The sequence below is a fragment of the Lynx canadensis genome, chromosome B2 (genome assembly GCF_007474595.2).
Source record: "Lynx canadensis isolate LIC74 chromosome B2, mLynCan4.pri.v2, whole genome shotgun sequence".
Classification (NCBI taxonomy): domain Eukaryota; kingdom Metazoa; phylum Chordata; class Mammalia; order Carnivora; family Felidae; genus Lynx; species Lynx canadensis.
Genome location: NC_044307.1, coordinates 48,048,947 through 48,071,024, shown reverse-complemented (window position 1 = coordinate 48,071,024; position 22,078 = coordinate 48,048,947). Strand labels below are relative to the sequence as shown.

General features: G+C 34.1%; 1 long non-coding RNA gene across 1 annotated transcript in view; it reads left to right on the top strand.

Moving 5' to 3' along the window:
* Positions 1 to 2,645, top strand: part of LOC115514046 — a 49,736-nt gene extending 47,091 nt beyond the window's left edge. The window contains exons 3-4 of the long non-coding RNA XR_004343638.1: positions 1,562 to 1,616; positions 2,082 to 2,645. This is a non-coding gene — a long non-coding RNA (uncharacterized LOC115514046). The remainder of the gene's footprint in view (positions 1 to 1,561; positions 1,617 to 2,081) is intronic.
* Positions 2,646 to 22,078: the final 19,433 nt, after the last annotated feature.

The window sequence follows — 22,078 nt, the reverse complement described above, 5'->3', positions numbered from 1 at the left end:
CATTTCATTATCCAATATGAAAACTCTAAGAAAGCTCAGATAGACAACATTTATCATTTTAGTTAAGCATGAGAATCCAAGATGGTGTGAAAAACAGTTATAACCATAATGCTTAACATCTATTGCGCATTCCAATTACTACCCTATTGTACACACTTTAGGAACATTCCTCCCATGATGTAGATAGGGAAGTTGAGACACAGAACTTTTCGAAGTTCATTAGCAAGAGAATGACAGAAATCAGACTGAAACCCATATAACTGTACTCCAGCACTTACCTTCTATGCCTCTACTGCTAAAGTGCCCAACATTTCCACCAGTTGGATGTAAATTTCTAAATAGGAAAGACCATATCTTTGCTTCTGTATCTTCATGCAGTGATCAGGCCAGGATATTATGATTCTTAGTTACATTTTTATATCTTGAGTGTGAGAATTAATTACAAGTGTGTTGAAGGTAAAAGCGGCCACATATGCTATATGTTACATGGTGCGAGTAGCACTCAACTTTGTTTTTTAAACTTTAGATTTATTTAAGCTTATTGAAACAAAGTATTTACAGAAGATACTCTTCAGTAATGACAATTTTGGAAAGAATATTGTGTTCAAAATGGGACAGCAGAAAGAGCAACCTAATGATAGCTAACATTTTTCTATTAGTATGAGCCAAGATTGTAATGGATTATTTTATGTAATTATTATAATAACCTTCAAATTGCAGTTGCTACAATTATCCCTAATTTTGTAGGTGGGAAGCAGGAGCTCTGAGTTACTAGGTATCTTGCTAGTTTACAAAGCTGGCAAGTAGTAGAGCCAGGCTGGAATGTAGGCAGTCTGTTGTCATAGCTTGTGTTTTGTTTTGTTTTGATTTGATTAATTGCCATAATACAACACTGAGAAATGGCCTCTCTCTTTTATATTGAATAATTTGGATTTATAAAGTCCTCATATCCATGGTATATACTACATAAATTGTACAAAATATGCTTTCCTGTCTCTGTCTCATAAAGACAGGATTCTGGCCTTGGTACTTCATGTGCATATTCTCTATTGATCACTAGAGGGCAACCGTCATGTGTTTAGGGTGAATTGATTCCAACTAGAAATGCTGACTCTGCAAAATAGGCAACCACTTTTAGTTTTGAAAGGCAAACGTAAAACCAATTTAATTATCCATGAGTTCAACAAATATTTTTATGTGCCACCTTGGTGACAAAGACAGAGGCACTCTAGGAGTTTACAACACATTTGAAGAGATCTATGTAGGTATAATAAATCTAAACAAGGAGTGTGGACAGTTAAGATTTCTAAGAAGAAGGTATTATGAGCCAAAGAAATACTATTGCATGATTATAGAGTGTTTTTAAAATTTCAATCTTTGTGTCTACTTACTTGATTCTCACACTCTTCTTTGGGAAGTGTAATTATCTCTACCTCACAGGTGAGAGACCTGATACTTGGAGAAGTGACTTTCCCAGTCATTGGTGCTCTTTAGCGTTGGTGAGATGTTCACTTGCTTCTTCAAACCTCCTTTCAAACCATTGTTCTTCTTACCCTCACAGAAACTTAATGTACAACTGGTATAAATTGACCATTTTCATCACCTTGGTGTTTTAGGTAATTGTTCTTTTCTTCACTCTTTCCATCTGTCGAGATATACTTGGTGTATTTTTATTGTTGTTTGCAAAGTTAAAGTCTAAGATGGCCGAATAGATCAACATGTGTGTATGTGTTTTTAAATTTCATTAAAAAAACCTCAGTTCTATGCCTCAGACCTTGTTTGCCAAGTTTCAACAAGGAGAGAATTTTTATGGTCAAATTATAAAACCCTGAAAATAGGACTTTATAATGGAAATGCTGATACAACCGTAACTATAGTATTGCAATTGCATCACTATAAGAAAATTGGTTTAGATAATATACCCTTCTGGAATGAATGCCATTCTAAATGATTGTGCATCTCCATAAATCTAAGCTAACTCAGTAATTCAAAATTACTAAGATTTAAGTTTAGTACCAATAAGCAATAAACTTATGGCTACTGCTATAATAACTGTTGGTCGCTACACCCTTATTTCACAGCAGGTGGTCTGCTCCATGCTGGTTGCAGACTGAATGAAAGCAGACAACATTTTGAAACTAATTCCTGAAGTTGATGGAAGACTCCAGAGCCATTTCAACTGGTGAAATAGTGTTGTGTTTTGTGCATTTTTTTTTTTGTTTTAAATTAAATGCTCTGAGACACTTGACCTTTCTGGCAAATGAAGGGCAAACACTGCTTTACTCTCATTTCATGTCACAATTATAAGTCTCTAGATATTTAAAATTGTCTTGAGCAGATTGTTTTTGGTTCATAAGCCATTATTTCCCTATTAAAAAGGAAAAATAACTTCTTTGTCATTGAATGGATTTCTTTAAGTCAATAAAGCTGAAAAAAAAGGACTTTATTTAATCCATCCATGTTTCACTCTGGAGAAGCGTTAAGACATCTTGGTCCCTTATTCCTAACTTCTTCATTTAAACATCACATACTTCATTTAAAATATATGTTCAGGTATAACAACTTAAAATGTCCACTTTTAAATGATGAGGTAAACATCTGGAAACTTCCTTTCCTATTTCATGAACATGGGAAATAAGACATAGTTCCATGCAATCATTGATGGGATTCAGCCCTCCTGGTTTTAGAATCTTTTCTTTCTTTCTTTCTTTCTTTCTTTCTTTCCTTCTTTCTTTCTTAATATTGATGAAGCGTTGTTCTGAGTTATTATACAATTTATTAAGAAATCTCTGTTAGTAGCAATTTGGGTGACAGAGTTTTTTGGCCTAGCTTTGTATAATCTGAAGCTCAAAGATCTACTGTTTTCTTTCTTTCTTCTTCTTTTTTAATACTTCTTTACCTGGAACAGAACCTTACACAGAATAGTCACTTAATAAATCCTTTTATCTTTTCCCTACTTTGAAGTAAATGGTGTACACTTAAAGGAAAAAGTGGCGTTAAGGATAAAAGAGAGAGAGGAGGCGATTACTGAAGTCAAAATCTGATGGCAGTGATTGAAACTAATAAAGAACATAGGTTAAAACACTAAATGAACAATAATACTGAATATGAAATCAAAAGAAATGATTTAAGCCCTATGGATTCCCATGAAACAATAACTACAGTGTGAAATAGTTTTGCAGAAACCTCAGTTGAAAATGATGTTCTATTTAGCTAAGATTTTTCACTGCAAATACAAACTATTATATATATTAATCATTTAATATTTTAATACAAAATATCATAAATTACATAGTGCCTATATTCTTGGACAGGAAAGCATATTTTTATTTTTTTTAATTTGTTGTCAGCTCTTTAAATACAATAATCATAGTGGGTTCTAACATGTGGAACCTTATAGACTTTTGGACTACATGTGATTACAAAACATTTTTTAGAAAGTTTCCAAACTGCTGAGTTTTGACAGTTCATTGACTTGCTTATTTATTGTCTTATGAGGTCACACATTTACTCACATTACACTGATACGTACAAAAAGAATATATTTTCTTTATATTTTGCATAATAAACCTTATGAGTACCATTCTCCTGGATGACTGGGCTCTCCATTCCCTACCAATCCATTTTGGTAGCTCAGCCCCTCACAATAATTTAGAATGCACCTCTAAGGAGATGCTTAGTCTTTCAAAGTAGCACTCATTTCTGCTGCCCAACTCCAAGACTGCATCTGAGTATATGGAGGAGAAAGGAGGTTCATGTGACCATACGATAGCAAAAGGATGGTGTTAGGATTCACAGTTCTATCTTCTGGTCTCCTTAGTTATGTCCCGTGCCCACCTGCTCTATTTGCCCTCCTGGATTTTGCATCTTAATTTTACTACTGTTGAACTGGTGGTTTATTCTTTTCCAACTCATTTGGGACCCAGCGGTCCTCCCCACTTAATAGGACCAACCTTGGTTCTCACTGCCATTGTAGACCCTCTGATATACAACTGTAATTCCCACCTAATTTCAGGCTCTGGCAGTCCTTGAATCCAAGATCAGTTTGCTCCAAGTGAACCTTTTCTGGCAACATCACAGTTATATCTTGGCTCACATTTGTGGGTTCTTCTCCACGTTCCCAAGTGCATATGGAAAATCCAGTCTCATTCCAGCTGAGATTGGCATGGTAGCTGAGATGCTTGGAGAAAGCTGTATCAGTTTCTTCTTGGCCTAAGTAGCAAATTTGGACAGTTTTTTGTTTTGTTTTCTTTTGCTCTGTTAATGGTTGCCCCCAAGTTGGTACAAAAATAGCCTTAGTGGAATATCTTCCTTAAACATTGAAGTGGGGATAAAACCATCCCATTGACCCATCCTGCCCATGTTCTCTCTGCCCATGTTGGAAGCTCTGAAGGGAAGTTTGTGCTACAAGCAGCTCTCTCCTAAGTGCTCTTCTTTTGTTCAACTTCCTTCCACATTTTTCTGAAACTAGAATTTGCTTGTCTCTTTTTTTCTTCCCTGGATGAGATACTTCTTTATATTATATTCTCCTTCTTCCTTAGGTGAAAGATGAGTGTACCCATTCCCAGGTGTTGTAATGACAAATGACTGCAAAGAAGGAGACTAGGACTTCCTGTTAAAGGAAAAGAATAAAAGGTACTTCCTTTCCTTCTTTATTGTCAGGCTGTCACCTATAACTTCTTGCAGGATCTAAGTGCCTAGTGCTGTAATTTCACCAGCACATACAGATATGATCATAGTACTTGTTACCTATCGAAATTCTTTTATACCCATTGGTAAATGGGCACTGTTCTAGTTCTTCACTGTTACCCAGGCTACTATCCTGGGACATCTAGACTTTCCCAGGACTTCGTAATAAAGGAGTAATGCCTAGAATATCAGGGGAACTTCAGAACTCTGCTCCAACATCATGGCTGACATTATTTCTGACTAATCGTTGCCTTTGCTGTTCATGCCATACATACAAGGTGAATATCACCCTTGCGTGTTCTTATGTGCAGTTATTCCACTGCTTACGACGTACTGTGAGTGTAAGTGCCAAACAATCAATACAACCTACAAGCTCACTAGAATCCATTTGTCCCACAATGATCTGGTTAAATTCAGTATGAACACTACTTCCATGGTCTGGTGAGAGTGAGGACCCTTCTCATGATATGTGAGGTTTCTACGATTGGCATCTCATGCTTCTCCTTGCCTTGGTACTCCCTCTTCTGCATGTCTGCATTTAACGGAGCCTTAAAATGAACTCCCTTCTCTAGATACTACAAAATCCACTTGCATTTAAATGTTGTTTAGGTATTGCAAATTTAGTAAAGATTTGGAGTCATAGGGAAAATTCACACTGTGGCATGCACAGCCTGCTACCCAGTATTCTGGCTCTTTATACCTCAGCTCCCCGGAACAACAAATTCTTTCTGCTTTCATAGACACCTCTATTCATATTTGTGCTTAACGAATCACTTTCTAGGGACACCTGGGTGGCTCAGTCAGTTAAACATCTGACTTTGGCTCAGGTCATGATCTCACTGTTCCTGAGTTTGAGCCCTGCATCGGGCTGTAATGACAGCCCTGAGCCTGGAGCCTGCTTCAGATTCTGTGTCTCCCTCGCTCTGTGCCCCACCCCGACTTGTACTGTGTCTCTCTCTGTCTCTCAAAAATGAATAAATGTTAAAAAAAATTTTTTTAAAGGAATCACTTTCTACCCAAATATACATTTCAAAGAACATACTCAAGCAGGGTGTTTGTTCTAGCGAGTTCTTACACTGACTGTTAATATAATTTATACATATTATTATACAAATGTGTTAGAATTGTACACAAGTCATGTATAATAGGTTTCTATAATTTACTATATTTTTGGATGTAGCTGAATTAATTTATTTTAATTATTAATAAATCATTTTGAATACTCCACAATTTCTTCATTCTCCTCCAATGATATGCTACTATAAATGATATTATTTTAATTATTCTTATACCTGTCTCCTGAAAGTTAACTTGTATTTTCATATACCATATCCAGAAGTTTAGAGAAAAGGCTACACAGGACTAGAAAATCCTGCTTTAGATGGAGGCTTTGTTGGAATGAGATTTTCAGCTGTCTCCTTTTGGAAGGGAAGGGAATATGTTCTGCATGTGGGACAAAGATTTACATGATTATTTGGTGACTAGGAAAATCAATTTGTGCTTCAGACTGGCTAGCTATTTTAAAACTCACTTTTTCAGGGTGCCTGTGTGGCTCAGTGGGTTGAGCATCTGACTTTGGCTCAGGTCATGATCTCACGGTTTGTGAGTTAGAGCCCTGCATCGGGCCCTGTGCTGACAGTGCAGATTCTGCTTCAGATTCTGTGTCTCCCTCTCTCTCTGTCCCTCCCCTGCTCACACTTTGTCTCTCTCTCTCCCAAGAATGGATAAACATTTAAAAAAAAATTTAAAAAACCCAAAAACTCATTTTCTCTTCCTTCTGAGACCATAACTTCACTCCATTTTCCAGCCTATCTTAGAGTTTAGTGGGTACTTGACTAAGGTCTGGTAAAAGGAAGTAATATGTACCATTGTTAGAACTGGTCCATAAAATACTCCCATATGAGGTTCACTTTTTCTCTTTTTTTAAAAAATGTTTATTTATTTTGAGAGAGAGAGAACAAGAGAAGGGCAGAGAGAGAGGGAGAGAGTGAATCCCAAGCAGGCTTTACCCTGTCAGAGTAGAGCCCTATGCAGGGCTTGATCCCATGAAGCATGAGATCATGACCTGAGCCAAACTCAACAGTTGGATGCTTAACTGACTGAACCACCCAGGCACTTAGATTCACTTTCTCTTCTTCTTTCCTCAGTCACCTTAAAACCCACATATTAAAGGTACCAGAATCCTGAAATGGAAGAGGACCTGAATCCCTGAATGAGTGCTTGAAAGAGAGACTCCTACAGATCAATGCTACCCATTTTGACATTACATGGGCAAGAAATAAACTTCTGTTGTGTTTAAGGCATTATATTTTTGGGTTGTTTTGCTTTTGCATTTCACATTTTCTAAATAATATACCTTCACTCACTCTAAGGTTCCCACTCTTATTTTTTTACGTTTTTGTTTTAATTCCATTTAGTTAATATACATTGTTATATTACTTTTAGGTATACAATGTAGTGGTTCAACAATTCCATACATCACCCAGTGCTCATTACAAGGGCACTCCTTAATCCCCATCACCTATCTTACCCCCCCACCCCTGGGTAACCATCAGTTTGCTCTCTGTAGTTAAGAGTTTGTCTCTTCATTTCTTTATCTCTTCTTCCTTTCACTCATTTGTTTGTTTCATAAATTCCACACATGAGTAAAATCATATGGTATTTGCCTTTCTCTGACTGACTTATTTTGCTTAGCATTATAGTCCCTGCATGCCATCCATGTCATTGCCAATGGCAAGATTTCATTCTTTTTTATAGCTGAATAATATTCCATTGCTCTTTATCCATTCTTTATCCATTCATCAATTGATGACATCTGTTCTTCATCCATTCATCAATTGATGGACACTTGGGCTGCTTCCATATGTTGGCTATTTTTTTTAAATAATGCTACAATAAACAGAGGGGTGCATGTATCTCCTTGAATTAGTATTTTTGTATTCTTTGGGTAAATGTCAAGTAGTACAATTGCTGGATCATAGGATAGTTCTGTTTTTAACTTTTTGAGAAATAAGATTCCCACTCTTTAAAACGTACATAGCAAAAACCATCCTGCAAGGTTGTTATGAGAAACATACCAAGTGAAAAGTGTCTAGTATAATATTCAGCATAGTGATGCTTGATAAATAAATGCTTGTCCTTTTTATTTTAAGAAGTTTTTGAACATGGAAGAGGCATTAGACTTCTCCCTAGCTAATTCCTCCACTTTCAAGGAGAACATTGAGATGTATAAAGGATTATTACGTATTTTCTTAAACATTTTTGTGTTCTGAGGTTCAGAGCTTTCCAGTAGGATTCTGAACATAAAATTGTGGTGTAACTAAAAGGAAAATAGAATTTTCACCAAGACTTTCATCATCCTCCTGAAAGCAGTCTATTAAGTAAGCAAAGAAGAGGCATTGTTTGATAAACATCTTTCTTACAAGTATGGAGTGGCCACTTCCTAACCTTGAACATAGTTAAGAAAAAGAGAAAAGAAAGTGATCATGCTATGACTTTTTCTACTTCCCCTTGAACGTTCTGGGAACTTTACACTGGTGTATAGTGTAAATAAGTGCTTTGCTTTGTGGCTATGAGAGGAGAGGAGTTGCAGCAATGGCTGAAGGAACAGGGGATTCAGATAAACATTAGCTACTTACAAGAAAAATTTTAGCCCTGCTCCATATCTTATTTGCAGCCAAATACTTTTCACTCCTAGCATAAATATAATGGAATCCTTAAGTCAGGAAATGTTTAATGACCAAAAATTTCAGTTCAGTTCTCAAATTTTAGGTTCCTTTTTGCCTTTGTTTCATGATTGCTTTGATTTCTTCACTTTTTTGTCTCAAACAATGATAACTTTCATTATTTCTACAACGTGATAAATTCTATCACTAATCTAGTGACTACCACTGCTTAGAATATCACTGGAGCATAGATTTGGATCAAAGCCACAGCAGTTTTAATGGACAATTTACTCAGAAATGGCCATGTGGTTGGGTTGAAATGTTACAGGCTGTTCAGTAAGAGCTTTCCATCTTTAATTGATTTTGTTATCTGTACTTGATGTTACAGAGTGTTCTCAGGTCTTTAGTCTTAAAGATTTCACCTTATACTCAGCATGAGCATATTTCCAGTTCAGAGATCACAGGAAAGCATTTTCACTTCCAAGATCACCTAAATTATACCTTGTTCTGCTACATCAATTCTGGGCAATGTTTCCTTCACCTTGAACTTATTTCTCATTTGATTACTTTTCCTGTCACTTACCTCACTGTTGCAAAACTTCCTTTTCTTTTCTTCAAATAATGTAATATCTGTTCTAGCCTTTATCCAAGCAGAGTTCTTTCTGCTCCATGTGCAGATTCTGTAACATTATATAAAAGTCATGACTATCTTCTTATTTGAAATTTTTTTCTTGCAAATGCTTAATATACACATCATACTCTTTATAATCTTCTTCCTTGAAAACATTCTCATCTGCATCAAAATCTCAGAATCTGGATCATATTTATTTTTTTCCACTTTTTTCTACCATTGACATAAGAGGCTACCAAAACTTGGCTACCATCTATTCCTTAAGAAGATAATTGAAAAAGACATTCTTGGGTTATAAATCTAAAAACAGACTGGGAGATTATTTACATATCAAAGAAGCAGAGAAAGAATTTCTAATTGCAAATTTTCCAAAGCAAGTGATTTAGGAAAACACGGGTTAGGAGAAAATGTCAGGAAGAAACCTGTCTAAAATTTAGCCATATTGATCAAGAATCTGTGAAGATGGAATTGGTCTCTCAGTTTGGTAGGCCAAAGGTAAATCTGATATATTCTTTTTTGTCTCTTGGGTAATCTAAATGTCCTCAGAGAAGTGTCTGGTGAATTACTGGAATAGAAAGGACGCTTGAAAGATAGTTTCTTGTCAGCAGCCCAGTAATACTCATTTATGAAATGTTCACTATGAACATTTTGCAATTATGCTAAATTCATAAATTTCTTTGGTGAAAACAGATTTTAAAAAGGAAATAGAGTAGATTTGTGAAAAAGATTTGGATGGGCCTCAAAAGGCTTGTATTCTCAAAGTTTTTGAAATGGGTTTTTTATGGGAGCCAAGATTGTTGTAAAATAAAGATCATATACGTGATTTCATTTTTAAAAAATCTATAATTTGCAAAGTTTGACAATTGCCCAAAAGTTTCAATTTTGTATCTTACAGATGAGGAAAGAGATGAAAAGAAATAATGATTGACCAAAGTCTGGTGGTTATGGCTACATATTTTGGATAAAACATACCAAGGTAAGAATTCTAGATCTTTGGCTTACTATTTGATTTTGGGCAAGTTATTTACCTTCTCTTAATCTATAAAATGTAGAAAATATTATCTATCTTATAAGGTTTTTGTGTATACTGGAGGAGATAACATCTCTAAAGCACAACTCTGACTCATAAACTTTCAAGAAATGGTAATGATTATGAAGGTTTTGGCAATAATCACCATTTATGTGACACAACCTAAATTAGAGATTATGCTTGCCATCTTGATGGGCACAAAGTCTAAGTATTGCAGAGTTAAAAATCATAAGCTCAAATATATTTCCAGGGCTAGGCTCATAAGCACAATAAGATTACAAAACAATTTCCATGTTTTTCATGGATTTAAGAGTAGTTTATAAAACCTAGTGAATCAGCATTAACATTTTTTTTGCCATTTTTCCCCTTTCCAACTTGGTAAATGTAGGTTCAAAAACAGATATTCTAATTGGCTGCAGTCTTTGAGTAAAGGAATAATCATATTTGATATCTCTTTGGAAAGGAATAGGAGAAAAAAAAATCAATGAAATGATCTTCTCTATTCATCTTATCCATAGTTAGGAGTTCTGATACCAAAAGGATGTTGTCATTGATTTGCTCATGGGTTTGGTGACTCACATTGACAATAATTCTTATTCATAACAAAATTAAATTCTCTATGTTGTTTACTGTAGGCTTTAAGCAGACCCAGATACACAAATTTTACTTAGAAACAGGCTGAAATGTCATCTTCATGGGAATTGATGTGAACATTCTACATCGTTTATTTCTCAGCAAGAAAATGTGTCATGATCAAATTTCAAGTACTAAATTTAAGTTCTTGAAGTGTTTATTCCTATATTATATGGGAAAAAATTGATTGAAGAGGGAATCAATCCTTGAGTAAACAGCTTCACCTCAGTGGTTATCAGTGAATCTGTCTAGAATATTTAGACATCCTGAAGTTATTTACTGAATTATCCTGTATTACAGTTCTATGACACTGTGATTAATAATTGTGTTGCTTCTGGAAGGTAGCTTATGCTCACCACTATGCCACCAGTGTAATAATTGTCTTGCTTCTGAATAGCAAACATGAGTAAAGATTATTGAGACACTTATGGCTGATTCCCACATTCCAGGCACTCTTGAAGTGTTGTGAAAGAAGTAATTGATCTCTGCTTTCAGTACCAGTATCTGAGGACTGGAGATAAATCTTTATATAATAGCCTGTAGAAATTTTACAGAGTATATTAGAAGTTATTTTGATTAGAAAAAGTTACAGTCATAGAATTTGGTTTAAAAAATGAAATGCCTATTATTTGTCATAAGATCTATTTTAGGAATGGTTATAAAAATAATCCAAAGTTGGCTAGATAGACTTACAAAATCATTGGCGAGTCTCTACTTTTAATAAGTTATAAAGAATATATGTTACAATACATCACCTAACCTCTTTGGTTTTTAGAGTCTTCATCTATAATATTAAGTGTTTTTTTACAATGCTTCAAACTCTAAATTATGATTCGGATGTCTCTGAACATTAAGATTCAACATTCTGATATTAAGATTATAAAGTACCTATTCAAGGACCAATTAAATTGTTGTAGTATAATTTTAAAATTTGAGGTCTTAAGAATTTAAATGTACATCCTTTGTAACTGTAAAATTTGTAAAACTCCCTTTTTTCTTTATTTCTCAATAATTACACCAGGCAGTATAGAATTTTTTAGTGGACTCATTTACAATACTGAAATGGAGTAGGGATCATGAATTTTATATATAAAATGTAATATAAGCACTAATATTATAGGATTTGTTTGTTAGTATAATCATTATCATCAGGAAACATTTATTCAGAATTCACTAATGAAGATCTCTGTACCTTGACTGAGAAAACATTTGGTTATATTCTTTAACATTCTGCATTAACCATATTTTTGACTTAGTATTAATCTCCGTCTTCTCCTTCACATTATTGCCAATAAACTATTTCAGATTTGTAGGATACTTGAGCCAACTCTACTATTTGGGAATTGGAGACAGAGCATTTCTACTAAGAGTCTGTAAATTTTACTTGTCATTACTGTTTTCAAAACATGAGATTGTTTTTGAATGCAAATATATTATCCCAAAGTATATTTTTAGTTTGAGTTTTCTTTCCTAAGGAAATATCAAATCCTATGTCTCAAATGTGCTAAAATTAGATATGTTATTCCTTAAGGACAGTATTTTTAAGTAAATGTCTTTGTAATGACAAGGGCTGCATAAATTCATTACTATAATATCAAATTAGAAAATGGAGTGACACAGTTCCAGTAACTCAATGATATATGAGTCTACATACAATCAATTTATATACAATCTGTATTTAAGAATTAATGATCTGGATATGGAAAAATGTATTTAATATGTAGGTAAGGATTAATATTCTGAATATAGCAAAATATATTTCATACGTAGATTAAGATTAATATTCTGAATATAGAAAGAAGTGTATTTAATATGTAGGCAAGAATTAATAGTGTGTAGGTAGAAAAACATGTTTGAGGCTGGATAGAATCTTATAAATCTTCTATGTTAGGCTCTTCATCTTGTACATGAAATAGAAAACACAAGTTAAGTAAAGTGATGTCCTTAAAACCACATAATTTACTATGTTAGAACTGAAACTAGATCCTCATCTGACCTTTTCTTTACTGCTTTGTCTGGGACAAATACACATACACACACATACACAAAAGCCTATTGAAATCGTAAAACTTCAGAATAAAGTAAATCAAAAGTTAACTATTCCTACTTTGACTGGTAGGTGAATTATATATCCTGCATTCTATTCAAACACCATTCGATTTTCGCTGATAATTTATTACTAACTTACTTCTGACTGTGTAACAGGAGAATAATTTTCTCTTTATTTTTTTTTAGAAATCTCAGTACTCAATGTTTAGTCATTAAGTTTCTTTCTAGCTATAAAAATATCCAAAAAAGATATTATTGACCATCATATCTATAATAATGATAAATTAACTAACATGTATTAAATACTCTTTTAAACATTTTCTGTATATTAGCTCACTATTTCTTCACTAGACATTTGTCTATTTGTAAACAAATCATTCATGCATTTATTTATTCATTCAACATACTCTCAAAGAAATGGGTACTGTAGGCTATTTATTTATTTATTTATTATTTTTTACATTTATTTATTTTGAGAGACAAGAGAGTGTGAGTGAGTGAGGGGCAGAGAGAGAGAGAGAGACAAACAGAATCCAAAGGAGGTTCCAGGCTCCAAGCACAGAGCTTGACACGGGGCTCAAACCCACGAACCGGGAGATCATGACCTCATCTGACTGAAGTCAGACTTTTACTGACTGAGCCACCCAGGCGCCCCTAGACTTTTTATTTTTAAGCAAAGGACAAAGAGATATTAATGAAAGATGAAGACAAAGTGTTATTATTTTTACAAGCACCTTTTCCTATACTTTCAAATAAAAGAATTTCCTTCACAGTGGACTCACACTAAACTTTTAGAAAACTGTTGCCATTCTGTTGACAAGAAAATTCTTGACCACAAAATAGATATTGAAGTATAAAAAGTAAAATTAAGAGATATATATTTCTTCTAAAATGTTTCCTCATGTGTAATATAGCAAAAATACACAAAGACTTAAATTATTAAGATGTCTTGTGCATTGTAATATATTAGTAGTTCATTTTTGTTCAGTTGGATCAAAGGTAAATATATTAAGCATGCATTTTATCTTATTTTATTTTATTTTTTTAATATATGAAATTTATTGTCAAATTGGTTTCCATACAACACCCAGTGCTCATCCCAAAAGATGCCCTCTTCAATACCCATCATCCACCCTCTCCTCCCTCCCACCCCCCATCAACCCTCAGTTTGTTCTCAGTTTTTAAGAGTCTCTTATGCTTTGGCCCTCTCCCACTCTAACCTCTTTTTTTTTTCCTTCCCCTCCCCCATGGGTTTCTGTTAAGTTTCTCAGGATCCACATAAGAGTGAAACCATATGGTATCTTTCTCTGTATGGCTTATTTCACTTAGCATCACAGTCTCCAGTTCCATCCACGTTGCTACAAAGGGCCATATTTCATTCTTTCTCATTGCCACATAGTATTCCATTGTGTATATAAACCACAATTTCTTTTTTTTCAATATATGAAGTTTATTGTCAAATTGGTTTCCATACAACACCCAGTGCTCATCCCAAAAGGTGCCCTCCTCAATATCCATCACCCACCTTCCCCTCGCTCCCACTGCCCATCACAATTTCTTTATCCATTCATCAGTTGATGAACATTTAGGCTCTTTCCATAATTTGGCTATTGTTGAGAGTGCTGCTATAAACATTGGGATACAAGTGCCCCTATGCATCGGTACTCCTGTATTAAGCACGTATTTTATGCTTACCTTTCTGTCTCCTCACATCTCTGGTTATATAGTAAGGAATGTCCTGTGCAATGTGTAATTTTGAATCTCTTTCCTAAGTCAAATATCAGTTTATGATGAAGTCATGTTTTGTTTTCTAACCATAATATTTTTTCTAGAAGAACAATTTCTTGGTTATTATTTTTATGGTTGTTTATCTCAGTACATTCAGTGCTAATATGACTAGGAATGAAGTACTGGTTTACTCCTACCCCTTCACATTTTGGATGGCAAGATACCTTGCTACCAGTCAACATTTTTATGACCCTGATATATCTCTTGTGTAGTCTAAGAATACACATGTATTGAAAGCATTGTCAGGATATTTTTGATAACTGAGGATGGGGTAAAGATGATAGCTTGAAAGAATAAAATAAAAGGGAGTGAGAAAAACCTAAATTTCTGGAAGACTTAGTTTGTGAAGAATTTTTCCGTGTTCTGGCCCCCTTAACTGAATTAAGGTTAGGATATCATTTAGAGGAATTCTCTCTCAGATTGCATTGCTGTAAATTACATATGAATTGTTCAGAGTAAATAACATGGGAAAACAAAGGAGATGACAATAATTTTTATGACAGCTCTCAAACAAGGTTGTCAAAGGATTTGATTGAGCAAGGTCCATAATAGCAGGACCTAGGTTCTGGCCACTATAGTTTCACAAAGCCTGATCAGTGTTTGGCAGATAGTAGAATACATACAGCAAGAAATAAAAATTTCCAAGATGGTAGTATAGCGTTTTTTTCCATTGGCATGTTGCTTTCTGGTGGTTCTTGGCCTATTTTATTTTGGGAGTGTGCTTGCCATAGCTGGATTTTTTTAAGTTTATTTATTTATTTTGAGAGAGAGATAAAATATGTGTGCTAGTGGGGGAGGGGCAGAGAGAGAGAATCCCAAGAAGACTCTGTGCTCTCAGTGTGGAGCCCCACAATGTGGGGCTCAATCTCAGCAACCGTGAGATCATGACCTGAGCCAATATCAAGAGTTGGGGGCTTAACCTACTGAGCCACCCAGGTGCTCCAGTCATAGCTGGATTTTAATCCCAGCCTTTCTTTTCTTATTTTAGCCAAAAGCAAAGAGTACCATTATTGTGGCTTGGACTTGTGGAAGGTATGCAAGAGAAAACTATGGACAATTTAATAATCACTGGGGCAAAGAATAAATTAGAATTGTTTACTGTAAAACCAAAACTCAGGCTGTATATTAGCTGAGGTGAATTTAAGAAATTAAGATGATGCAGAGCTATGAGTGATTAGATAGATAGATAGATAGATATAGATATAGATATATAGACAGACTTATGCACCCAGAATTCAGTATCTTTCTTAAAGCTTTCTTAAAACTTCCACTAAAGACTACTACTCTGTTCATGAATTTCTATAATTAACAAAGGAAAACAAAATGGAATATACATGCTTGAGCCATTCAGGAATAGCATTCATACATAAACATCAAATGTCTGCAGTTTAGTTCTCCTTTCAAGACATAATACAGAAGACAGGCAGAATTAATTACATGGAAGGTATTGCAGAAAAAATTTTCTATTTGATATGGAATCAGCTATAGGAAGTCGTATTGCCCATAGGTGAATCAAAATATGGAAAAAAGTCTAATTCTGAAAGGCAAGTCTCACTAGAATCTCTCTGCTAAATTAATTCATAAAACAGTTTAGATCTACTTGACCTGGGTCTCTAGACAGAGATGTTCACATATTCTTATGACTGGGACAATGCTGAAGTAGGAGAATTGACTAGTATATGGAGATTGAATAGAAAAGAAAAACCACTACCTGTTTGGAGTTTTATTTTATTTATAATTTGTTAAACCCAAATGTGAGACAGGGAGCATAAAATGGGAGTAAGAAGTGAAACAAAGTGGGAAAGAAGGACACTTGATATAATTAGTTTTTCCCTAAGAGTCAGGAACTTTGAGCAACTTCTTCACAGTACTTTAATTCTTGGGATATTTCTATTTGAGGAGATGAGTTAAAAGAGGGAGGAATGACCTTTGCCCTGTAGCTCACGCTTCCCCAGTCTGTCCTCACCAACACTCTGAGCATCCGTAGTATTCTTCCCCAAACTCTCTTACCGAAGTATCGGTTCCTTAGGGTTCCCAACCAAAAATTCCAGTTTGATAATGTTTAGAAGTTAATTTGAAACATGTTTTATTCAAAATGCTTAGAAATAGCGGTAAAATAATACAATTAAGGCAAAGCATGTGAATTCCCCAGTATTCTTGAGTAAGGGATGAGGCGGTTGAAGAATGTACATATTAGTTAACCACCCAAAGAGAGTTGAAGTATTCTCTGATTTGCCATATGAACAGAATACATGATTCCCACAGGAAAGTTCGTCATCAGAAGCTCCTAGCTATTTTTTCAAATGACACTCAGAAACATTTATGTGGTAGACAATGCTGAGCAATTGAACAGTATTTATTTTAGACAACTTATAATGTATTTTTTCAAAATTCAAGTCTTGCAAATAAAAAGCAAAAGTGGAACTCTCATTTTATTGTTATTGTTTTCATTTTAAATTTTTTAGAGTTTATTTTAAAGTAATCTCTACACCCACAATGGGGCTTGAACCTACAACCCAATGTTCCAGAGTCTCATGTTGTACTGACTGAGCCATCCAGGAGTCCCAAAAGTGCAACTCTTAGAAGTCAATTAGAATACGTTGGCTGAACATCTATGAAATAGTAGGATTAAACTAGTCCCACCTAGATAAGAAGATGAATGTAATTTCTAGAAGAAATGGTGATCACTGATAAAAAACATGATACCTGTGCTGTGAAGAAGGAAATAATTGAAATTAGCCAATGGAATAAGGGTTGGAAGGGCATTCATGCAGAAGAAACTATATGGAAAAACTTAACCCATGAATAGACATCTGAAACAGAAGTAAACCTTCAGATGAGATATTTTAACTGCAATGACCATTTTTTGGTGAGCTCCCCAATAGGACATTTACACTTAGATTAATAGAGATGGGAGAATAATCCACTTGCAGCTGACTGGCTAATTAAGCACTTTATGGATTCAAGTAACTATTAAGCTTAAGGGGTTATCTTGTCAAGGCTAAGAACTAGAAAAAGAGATCTCAGAAGGAAGGAATCAGAAGAAAGGGAGTGGATCTGAAATCAAACAGAGAAGCAGAGAAGAAAAGATTTGCTGATTCCCATTTTAGAGAGAATTGAGAGAAAATAGTAGTGTTGGCCTGGCAAATAGATTGCATATACAGTATATATCTAAGTTTGTATATGCCTACATGAGAAAAATATATTTCAATTTTAAGAGATATCCAATGAGAGTGTAGCAAAATTTTTGGTATGGGACAAAGAGTACATTTCTAACAATCTATTAAAGTAATTAAATGTTTGGGATTGCTAGGATTTTTTAATAAACTAAGTTATAAGGTCACTTCTTCTGTACAGGTAAGCTTTCCATTCTTTCTTTTCTTTCCTTCTAATCTACTCATTTTCTCCAAAAAGGAGTCTCTCACTACTTACCCCTTAGGATTACCCTCCTTAAAATACTGGTAAAGCAGCTTGCTTTAAATACTAGAACTTATATTGCTTTCCTTTTAGAAGTTTTACCAATTATCACAGTAGATAATCAGAGAAAATAATAACATATGTGAAAGTTACCAATATTTTACAATACTGTGCATTTCACATCATTTGTTTAGAGACAGTAAATATCTGATATTTCCTTAGCAACTCTCTTTGCCTGGGATGTTTGATATACCTCACCATTCAGTTATAACACTCTTTCCCCACTGAACATAGAATTGGCCTTGGAAATCTTTTTAGCTCAGCAGTGTAGATGACCCCTGCCAATTGAATTGACAAAATATACACCTTTTGTACACTTTTACTATCCAAGATGGTGGGTTTCTTTTTTAAGTTTATTTATTTATTTTAAGAAAGAGTGAGCGAGAGAGAGAGAGAGAGAGAGGGAAGGGATGAGAGAGTGATAGAGGCAGAATCCTAAGCAGGCTATGCAATGTCAGCTCAGAGCCTGAGGCAGGACTTGAACTAATGAATTGTGATATCATAACCTGAGCTGAAGTCGAGAGTTGGACACTTAACAGACGGAGCCACCCAGGTGCCCCAGTGTGGTTTTTGATAAACATACATGTTGTAGAGTAGCAATAATAATTTGCTTCTCCAAAATTTAAAGAGTGAAATTAGGAAATGAAGAGAAATTGAAACAAGGTAAAATACTTTCTTCAGGTGACTCACACACGACTTAGGTTTCCTTATTAGATCCACAAAACCCCTAATCCAGAAACATTATATGTGATCTTCTATGTTGAACTTTGTGGTATTGGAAGGAAAAACTACACTTAGAACATACATAAAAATTGTTTTCATACAACTTTTATGACATTTTCCTTATTGATTTGTCATATATTTCTGTGAATGTCTTTTAAAAAATAATTTGAGTTTCTCAAGACAGTGACCAGGTCTTATTATCTGTTTCCTAAAAATCTGGAATGACGACAAGGTGATCACAGAAGGGTGACCAATGAATCCAAGCATTCCTAAGCTATCAAGTTGTCTATGATTTAAAATTCTTTATATCTGTAAAACAAAAACAATTTAAATGATATGTACTCTCATTTTCAGATAATAAGTGTTGAAAAGGATAGTTTAGTTCTACTTCATGAGGTAGATTATGTAGAATGTGTTTAACGTGTTGGGCATCCAGAGTGAAAGACTGAGACAGTGCTCAAAAAAGGGAGTGGTTTCCATATTCTCCATGAGGTTAGAAGTGAGTCAAAAATTATCCTGAGTGAGTCAGCAATATTTTCATTTTTCTGTTTTTTTCTTCATATTTAACAAATGAGATATCCAAAATAAATTTCTAATTGGCTTCAGTCTTTGGAGGTAACAATATTGCACTTTTGTCCTAACTTTGGAAAGGAATAGAATAGAGAAAATCAATGAGAGACCTTTCTTCTCTGCTCTTTTTCTGGGGTTTATTCATAGGTATTTTGATAACAGAGAAGGTACCCAATAATTTATTTTTAATAAAACTTGAAATTTAGTTGTAGTATCTCAACTAATTCTAATTCTCATCCACAATAATCAAATCTATCTTTTTCACAGTTATATTACAGTAACTAGAGCATTAATAGACACATTGATAAGTATTTGATTAATTTCTGTTGAATTCATCTTATGTTGAGACAGTTATAAATGGTCTTCCTCTATGTCAGATGATGGCAAAATTCTCAATTATGTGCTTACCAGCAAATATTTAACTTTCTAAGTCCTTAATTTTAAATTCATATTTTGAGAGTGAAGAAATTGGGTATGGAAGGAAACACTTCTTGAATAATGTCTATTACTTTGTTCAGGAAGCTTTGCTAAGATTCTAAATATCTATGCATGTTTTGATAGTAAACACCTTTACCGCTATAGAATAAGTATGGCTAATGTTCACTGGGACTCTTTTATACCCATATTCTGAGTGCCTTATTTGGGTGTAATAAGAGAGAATCAATGGACTGTTGCTCCTAATGTTTGCTTATGGGATCTGAGGAAAAACTTTCAGCTGCTCTTCTCCAATATCTGCTGTAATAAATCATGGAAAACATATGGATGACCTCAGAAATAACTCCAAGCTACACAGAAAAAAATAGAAATGCACTTTGACTTTTTAACATAGGATATGCATTTTTTATTTGAAACTTACTTGAGAGTGCACACCTTTCTTAAAGGTACAACTAAGCTAGATAAGGTAATTTTCAAACAAGTCAGTTAATTGTCATTATTTATGTTAAAATTTATTTTAAATAAAAATGTTACGGATTATGAAATCACCTGACAACTCTGGATCTCAGTACTTTTATGTATAGAATTAAATATTCTCAATGGTAATATCAGTCTAAAATTCTGTTTTGGATTTTTCTTTGCACTGAGATTCTTGTATTGGGAACACTAAAATGATAAATGTGGTTATATGAAACACATATTCTTGCAATATCTCATGAATAACAGAAGGTTATTTTCAAACTTGGCCACTTAGCAACTTATACCCATAATCTAGAAACTGTTAAAGTTTCTTAGAGACACTGGCCTCAGGAGAAATCAGTAGATAGCATTTTATGTGTGTGTGGTAATGCACCAGCTTTTTCTATCCACTATCCCTTTGAACATTCAACCAAGAACAGAAATGTTCTTACTCTTAATAAGCCTCAGTAATCAAGACTGTGCAGAAGGATTCTTTATTCCTTATTTCAGCAATACCTGAGTTAAGACAGAAGATCTGTGAACTGTGTTCTCCTAAGAAATCATTTACAATGGAGATCCTTTTTTCTTTCTCTATTTTGTCCTTTGGTATCTTCAGTATACCAGGTAACATAAATGTTATTGCCACAGGGGTCGGCACTAAGTGGAGTGGGGGGTTGGTGTCAGGATTTTTTAAGTAAATATCATTAACATTATATAATAATTATATTAATACTATCAGCAAAATCATATTATATTTATTTACAGCCCCAGATGGAGAAAATATTTGAATAATTTTTCAAAAACAATTGCCTAGTAAAGGTTATGATTCACTCTGATTACATGAAATTATATATATATTACATACATTATATATATTTATACATATATGTACTACATATCATATATATATATGTCTATATAAGCCATTGGAAAAAAATAGCACTACCATGATTTAATCAATCCTCAAAATGTGTTGTTTTTTAATACTCAAATTCTACTAAATTTAATATACGAGTAGATTTGAAAAAATTTGAGAACAGAATGAATGTATGGTTGGAAATTATTCCTTTCACATTGATAGTATTGATAGCAGAAGGTAAGTGAGGTTACATAGCTTGCTGGAAGTCCAAAGACTAGCGGTGCATCTGCCCTCTTCCATTTAAATTCTTCTTTATTTTGCTAATTTCCTGGGTCACCAAGATATCTGTCATTATTGAGATAAGTGGAGATCACCATAAAGTAAACCTATAGTATTCCCTTCTCTTACTGCTACTCTGCTCTGACACTCAAACAGAAATAATTTTTTAACTGACAATTTCTCATCAAAAGAGAGCTAAACTTCAATTGATAGCATAACTCAAGGAATTGGAGTTAATTTAAATGCGAATAATTTTTTCCTTCATCATCTTTGTAAAAATTTATTAGAACATGGTCACTAAAATTCTTTCTATTCCTAGAAATTTTCTGAGATATTCTTTAGAATTACATCAATTTAAATTTGCACTGATGCTTTTTTCTTAATAGTAATGATTTTAATAGCTAGCATCTGTTCTGCCTTTTGCCCTTATTAATTTATTGCTCCTTGCAATAATCATGTGAGATAATGATTAAGTCATTCATTGACTTATTCAATCAAATTTTAAAGAAGTATATTCTACAAGCTTATCATCTTTAAAAACCTCTTATAGTATGCAGAACCATGAAATAAAGAGAAATACATTATTGTTCTAATTTTGGAAAATACTCTTTTTGTATGCTTTTAAAGTATTTTTTTTTCTTTTGCAGTGGGCTGTGACCAACCTGTTACCCCTTCTATGCCATTATCAATGATCATATGTACTAAAAGGTTTGAAAAACTATACTCAGAGATACATAATTCTTCCACAATATCTGAAAAGGCAGAATACAGTACAAAGGAAAACAAAGCAG